Source organism: Glycine max, chromosome 2 (assembly GCF_000004515.6).
Source record: "Glycine max cultivar Williams 82 chromosome 2, Glycine_max_v4.0, whole genome shotgun sequence".
Lineage (NCBI taxonomy): Eukaryota > Viridiplantae > Streptophyta > Magnoliopsida > Fabales > Fabaceae > Glycine > Glycine max.
Genome location: NC_016089.4, coordinates 34,514,394 through 34,522,302, shown reverse-complemented (window position 1 = coordinate 34,522,302; position 7,909 = coordinate 34,514,394).

The following is a 7,909-nucleotide window of genomic DNA, read 5'->3' as shown; positions in this document are numbered from 1 at the left end:
CTTAGACAATGAAGGAAAGCTGGAGTTGCTGCACATGATGTCCAACGTTATGTCAAGGAATAAGATCGGGCTGCACAATGCACAAGGCAAGATAAAATGTCTAGTGAAGAATTGAAGTTGAAGGATCCACGATGTCGGATACAATGTCCTGACATCCTGCTCAAGAATACTGGAATTGCTGTACAATGCAAGATAAAAGTCAAGTGAAGCATTGAAGCTGCAGGATCCAAGATGTCGGATACGATGTCCTGACATCTGGCCCGAAAATACTGGACATATAAATCTGTTATATCTTTAACAGATTATTGTGCAGTTAGCAAGAGATTAGATGATCTATCTTTAGGAACGAATTAAAAGATCATTAGAGTTCGAATTTCAAAGTAGAAGAGTTCGTTCAGGGATTAAAGATTAAAGATTAAAGATTCAAACTAAAAGATCAAAAGGTATCTTTTAGTTCTTTAACTGCAGATTTTCAGGAAGAAGATAGATCTCCTCCAGCATCAAGAACTTGCAGCCCAGAAACGCAGATGGCTATATAAACACGAAGGCTGCACGAGTTCTGCACCAAGTCCGGGATTGAAGAGTTATTTTGTGAGTTTTTGGGACTTGAGTCATTTGTGAGCCACCTTGATGGTATCCTAACATCAAGTGTTGGACCTGAGTGTATAGAGTTGATCTCTATTGTGTAGGGTTGATCCCTTTTGTACAGAGTTGATCTCTGGAGTGTCTTTGAATTAATTGTAAACACGGGAGTGTGAGTGAGAGGGAGTGAGCAGAGGTTCTCATATCTAAGATTGGGTCTTAGGTACAGATCGCACGGGTAGTGGTTAGGTGAGAAGGTTGTAAACAGGGGTTGTTAGACCTTGAACTAACACTATTGAGAGTGGATTTCCTCCCTGGCTTGGTAGCCCCCAGATGTAGGTGAGGTTGCACCGAACTGGGTTAACAATTCTCTTGTGTTATTTACTTGTTTAATCTGTTCATACGGACACATACAATCTGCATGTTCTGAAGCGTGATGTCGTGACATCCTGTACGACATCTGTCCCCTGGTATCAGAATTTCAACTACCCATTCACATTCTTGAAAGGCAATTTCATATCATACGTTCCTACTTTGAGAAGCACTTTCGTGCCATTTTCAACATATATGAACATTTTGCAAAGCATTTAGATACCTATTCAACATACAAATGCACATGGTGAACAACATTTTCACGCCATCTAGGTACAAGGAAAACATGGTGCAGCCCAAACCAAGTGCTAGCCTAAAGGGGAAACCTCACCAACATGCTCTCACTCATCGTGCCTTCTTGTATCTCAACAAACAAAGGCTTAAGCCCCCTAGGCCTAAGTCATGTTTTCGCTTTTATCCTAATTTTCGCAAGCTGTCCGCATCCAAAAATGGTTATCATACACACACAAATCCAATCTAAAGGCCATATCCACAAACTTAGGCAAAAATACCATTGAGGCATTTCACCGAGCACTTGGTGGGCACACTTTTGGGTACCAACGACAAGGGAATGGGGGCAATGTGGCTTGCCCCATCATTTCAGAACACAACCTAGGCCTAAGGCCATCCCCTACAACCCCTCAATTCAAAGAAACAAAGCATAAAATTGCCCCAAATTGTCTCACGGAATTGATCAAATTATGTACCATTCAAAGCTTAAAAGGCATCAATGGGAAGCTAGAAACCAAAGGATAATGTACTTACTTGTATGGAGTGACCAAAAACGCTAAAAATGGAAGCAAAAACGCAAAAATGGTGGCCTAGGGGCGAAAATCTGTAAAACCCGTGGGTGCTGCGTTTTTGAATGAGGGAGGGGAGTTTTGGGTGGAGAGAAACTCCCCCTCCCCTCGTTTTTATGTTTCCAGGTGCAGCGGTTCTCGCCCAGGCGAGCTAACCATGTATTTTTTATTTATTTTTTATTTTTTTATTTTTTTTTGCGAGACACAGGTATGCACTCTTTATGGGTCGACGTTCGCTTACTCGAACCCCCTTAGGGTAGATTAGGCATCCGATCATTACCTTAAAGACACAACAGTAATAATAACTGGGAATTTAAAGGATACTAGGCTGCCTCCCAGCTGCGCTTCCTGCTTGTCCAAAGCTGAGCATGGGACGACAATCCATCGATCATGGTCCTAGGCTCTACTCGCGTCCGTCCCTAAGTACTTTAAAGTAGGAAATGACATTGCGCAACAAACTGTGACCGCGTTACCGTTTACCTTGATTGGTCTCTGTCTTTGGATTTGGCCCGGTATTTGACCATCGCCTAAGACGATTCTGCTCCTGTCATAAGATAACAAAATATGCATGTGTATGCGCATGCATGAGCGTTTTCAAATGCAATAATCTTTTTAGCGAAAGCTGGTCAGGTTCAGTTTTAATTAAGCGCTTGGGGCATCTCATGGACTGAGCGAAAAGGCTTAGGTTATCAAATACTGCACATATTTTAAAGCACAAAGTGAGGACTGGAACCAAAATCCCACGTTCTTTCTTTTAAAAGATTGTGACGAGAAAATTATAGAGGAAAAGAATTGATGGAAGCTTGCTTGTGGAGCTTCTATGGAGGCTGGATCTTTGAGCTTCAATGAGGTCCTTTAATGGTGATTTTCCACCATGGAGATGCAGCGGAAGACAAAGGAGAAGAGGTGAGAGGAGGCGCCATCCACTAGGGAATAAGCCTTGGAAAAAGGAGCTTCACCACCAAGATGAGCCTTGGATAAGAAGCTTGGAGAGGATGCTTCAATGGAGGAAAAGAAAGAGGGAGAGAAAGAGAGAGGGGGGAGCACGAAATTGAAGGAAGAAAAAGGGAGAGAAGTTGAACTTTGTGTTGTGTCTCACAAGACTCTCATTCATCAAAGTTACAACAAGTGTTACACATGCTTCTATTTATAGACTAGGTAGCTTCCTTGAGAAGCTTTCTTGAGAAAACTTCCTTGAGAAGCTTCTTTGAGAAAACTTCCTTGAGAAGCTAGAGCTTAGCTACACACACCCCTCTCATAACTAAGCTCACCTCCTTGAGAAGCTTCCTTAAGAAGATTCCTAAAGAAGCTAGAGCTTAGCTACAGATACCTCTCTAATAGCTAAGCTCACCTCCTTGAGATGAGAAGTTAGAGCTTAGCTACACACCCCCTATAATAGCTAAGCTCACCCCCATGACAAAAAACATGAAAATAACAAAAAAAGTCCTTATTATAAAGACAACTCAAAATGCCCCGAAATACAAGGCTAAAACCCTATACTACTAGAATGGCCAAAATACAAGGCCTAGACGAAGGAAAAACCTATTCTAATATTTACAAAGATAAGCGGGCTCATACTTAGCCCATGGGCTCGAAATCTACCCTAAGGCTCATGAGAACCCTAGGGCCTTTCCTTGGATCTCTAGCCCAATCTACTTGGAGTCTTCTAGCCAATGCCCTTGCGGGGTAGGATTGCATCAAGAATCCCTAGGGGAAACCAAGAGGAACACCAAAAAAAAAATAAAAGAACATGCAGTGACTTCCTCAATTGCCCCAGACCCTAAGCGTAGTATCGCTTGGCAACATCGAAGTTCACGGGTGAAGGTAGCCCCTCGCTATCCATGTTGGTGAGCATCAGGGCCCCTCCGGAGAAAGCTCTTTTTATGACGAAAGGCCCTTCGTAGTTCGGGGCCCACTTTCCTCTATTGTCTTTTAGAGCTTGGGAGACTTTCTTCAGCACCAAGTCCCCTTCGCTGAACCAGCGCGTGCGTACCTTCTTGTCAAAAGCATTCTTCACTCGTTTCTGATATAAACGCCCGTGACTCATGGTGGCCAAATGCTTGCCTTCTATGAGATTAAGCTAATCGAAACGTGCTTGGGCCCACTCCGATTCCTTTAATCTGGATTCCGCCAAGATTCTTAATGACAGGACTTCCACCTCAAACGGTAGCACAACCTCCATTCCATATACCAATGAGAATGGTGTTGCCCTGGTTAACGTGCGCACTGAGGTTCATTAACCGTGTAACGCGAATGGGAGCATCTCGTGCCAATCCTTGTATGACACGGTCATCTTCTAGATAATCTTTTTGATATTCTTATTGGCTACCTCCACGGCTCCGTTCATCTTTGGTCGGTAGGGTGTGGAATTGTGATGTTGGATCTTAAACTCCTCGCACATCTCCCCTATCATCTTGTTATTCAAGTTAGTGCCATTTTCCATGATAATCTTCCTCGGCAAACCATATCGGCAGATGATTTCCCTCTTGATGAACCTGACCACTACACTCCTGGTTACGCTAGCGTACGACGTGGCTTCGACCCACTTAGTGAAGTAATTGATCGCCACTAGGATGAAACGATGTCCATTCGCAGCCTTGGGCTCTATGGCCCTAATCACATCTATTCCCCACATGGAAAACGACCATGGCGCGACCAAGACATTCAGAGGCAAAGGCGGAGTATTGACATTGTCTGCAAACGTCTGGCATTTGTGACATTTCCTCACATGGAGACAGCAATCGCTCTCCATGGTGAGCCAATAGTAACCCGCCCTTAAGATCTTTCTAGCCATGGCATGCCCATTAGCGCGATTACCAAAAGAGCCCTCATGGACCTCCCCCAGCATGTTTTCAGCTTCTTTAGTGTTCACGCAGCGTAGCAGAACCATGTCATGGTTTCTCTTGTATAGTATGTTTCCGCTCATGAAGAAGCCGACCGCCAATCTCCTCAATGTCCTTTTGTTGTTGTCGGAAGCCTCCGGTGGGTACTCTTTGCTTTCAATATATCGCTTGATATCGAAATACCAAGGCCTACCGTCTCGTTCCTCTTCCACCAGACAACAATGTGTGGGTCTGCCACGACACCTGAACTCAATGTACGGTAGATCCCCGTGCGGTGTTTGCTGGAACATGGATGCTAAAGCGGCAAGCACATCTGCCATTTGATTTTCCTATCGGGGAATGTGATGGAAGGAGATCTCATCGAAGAAACCAGCCAATTCCTTGATATAGGCCTGGTAGGGTATAAGCTTATGGTCTCTAGTTTCCCATTCACCTCTCAGCTGGTGAATTACCAGTGCTGAGTCCCCGTACACCTTGAGTAGCTTGACATTGAAGTCAATCACTGCCTGGATGGCTAGGACGCATGCTTCATACTCAGCCATGTTGTTGGTGCAGTCAAACCCCAGCCTAGCTGTGAAAGGTATACATTGATTGTCCGGAGAGACCAATGCGGCCCCAACGCCATGGCCTAGAACGTTCGACCCTCCATCAAACCACACGATCCACGTGTCCCGGTCCTCGTCTAGTTTTTCCTCAAACAAGGCCATGATGTCCTCATCCGGGAACTCGGGATGCAAGGGTTGATAGTCGTTGAGAGGCTGTTGAGCCAAATAATTCGCCAAGACGCTTCCCTTTATCGCCTTTTGGATGACGTAGACTATATCGAACTCGGATAGCAACACCTGCCACTGAGCGATTCGCCCTGTGAGGGCAGGCTTCTTAAAGATGTACTTGACCGGGTCCATTTTGGATATCAGCCAGGTGGTATGGCTCAACATGTATTGTCTTAGACGGTGGGATGCCCAGACTAAAGCACAACACGTTCTTTTCAGCAGGGAGTAGTTCATTTCACAGGCCGTGAATTTCTTACTCAAGTAGTAGACAACGCACTCTCTTTTCCCAGATTCGTCATGTTGCCCCAGCATACATCCCATCGACTCGTCCAAAATCGTCATGTACGAGATGAGAGGTCTTCCGGGCACTGGCGGCATCAGCACGGGAGGGTTCATGAGACACTGTTTTATCCTTCCAAACGCCTCTTGACAATCCTCGTTCCAGCGGACGGATTGGTTTTTGCGTAAGAGTTTGAACAACGGCTCACAGATAGCGATGAACTGTGATATGAATCTGGCAATGTAGTTCAAACGCCTCAGGAAACCTCGGACCTGCTTCTCGGTACGCGGTTCTGGCATTTCAAGGATGACTTTCACCTTTTCGGGGTCCACCTCTATCCCTTGCTGGCTTACAATGAAACCCAGCAATTTCCCTGACTTGACCCCAAAGGTACACTTAGCGGGGTTTAACCTCAATCGATACTTCCTAAGCCTTTCAAACAATTTACGCAAGTTGACAAGGTGTTCCTCCTTGGTTTTAGACTTGGCGATCATGTCGTCCACATAGACCTCGATTTCTCGGTGCATCATATCGTGGAACAAGGCCATCATAGCCCGTTGATAAGTTTCCCCGGCATTCTTGAGCCCAAAGGACATCACCTTATAGCAGAACGTCCCCCACAGGGTGACGAAGGTAGTCTTTTCCATATCCTCTGGCGCCATCTTTATCTGATTGTAACCGGAGAACCCATCCATGAAGGAAAACAGAGCAAAATTGGTCGTATTGTCCACGAGGATATCGATGTGTGGCAGAGGAAAATCGTCCTTGGGACTGGCTCGATTCAGGTCTCGATAATCTACGCACATTCGTACCTTCCCATCCTTCTTAGGGACAGGTACAATGTTGGCAAACCATTTCGGGTACCGAGCGACAGCCAAAAAACCAGTGTCAAATTGTTTCTTTACCTCTTCTTTTATTTTCAAGGACGTCTCGGGCTTCATCCTCCTCAACTTTTGTTTTACCGGGGAACACTCAGGATTTAGAGGTAATCTGTGTTGTACGGTGTCAGAACTCAAACCGGGCATATCTTGGTATGACCAGGCAAAGATGTCTTGGTAGTTCTTTAGCAAGGCCATCAATTCTTCACGGATGGGTACGGTCATACCCGTGCCTATCTTTACTTCCTTTTTCCCACTGTCGGTCCCTAAGTCTACTAGTTCTATCTCTTCCTGATGAGGTCCCATCTCTCGGTCCTCCTGAGCAACTATCCTCTCCAACTCTGGGGGAAGTCCCACATCCTTGTCCTCTTCCCTCTCTGTCTTACCCGCTTCTTGCTTGAAATCGATGGTCGGGTCCTGGGTATTAGTACCTTCGAGGGACTCGTCATCGGATCTGGCGTTTTAAGCGTAAAGAAATAAACATGCAAATGAATGAGAATGGGTAGAGGCACAGGAACAGATGAAGAACAATCTTTATATTATAAATTCAGGAACAAAAGACATAATGCCTTAACAAAAGGAAACTCTAAGGCCTAGGCCCAACCGTAGAGTTTAAAAGCCACAAAGGGTTACATTATGCTTGTTGCGTAAACGTCCAGGCGTTCCTCCACTCGCCAATTTCCTAGTCGGAAGCCAGGAGGACATGGCCGTACCAAAGCCGATCCCCTCGGGAGGTCATCCTCGCATATCGCGGCGACTTGGCCCTCGTGTCTTAGACCCGCACTTATAAAGGTTCTACTGATGTGGCAGGGCGGGGCCCCTTCGACTTGTTTTCCCAATTGTGAACCTTAGCCTCTGCTCTTCCTTTCCGCGACACTTTTCCTTATGTCCACTTGCATGGGTTTATAGCCTAATCCAAACTTCCCGCAGTTTCCTCTGGTGCTTACTAGGCTGGTTCTGCCGCCATTGTTCTTGCCTAAACCCATTCCGGGCTCGTAGCCATTCCCCAACATCACCCGGGCCACCATCATTGGTGTATCGGACAGGCAAGGTTGCCTAGAGAGGGAATCTATAGAGGCAATGCTTACTACCTCAAAAGATTGGAAGGCCGTTTACAATGACTCCTCCGCGGCTTCCACATATGGCATAGAGGACGGGCAACTTACCAAGATGTCTTCCTCCCCCGATACAATGACCAAATGCCCTTCCACTACAAACTTCAGTTTTTGGTGGAGTGTAGAAGGAATGACTCCTACTGAGTGGATCCACGGGCATCCTAAAAGACAGCTGTAAGCCGGGTTAATATCCATTACTTGGAATGTAACCTGACAGGTATGGGGGCCTATCTGCACAGGGAGGTCGATCTCTCCCCTCACCTCTA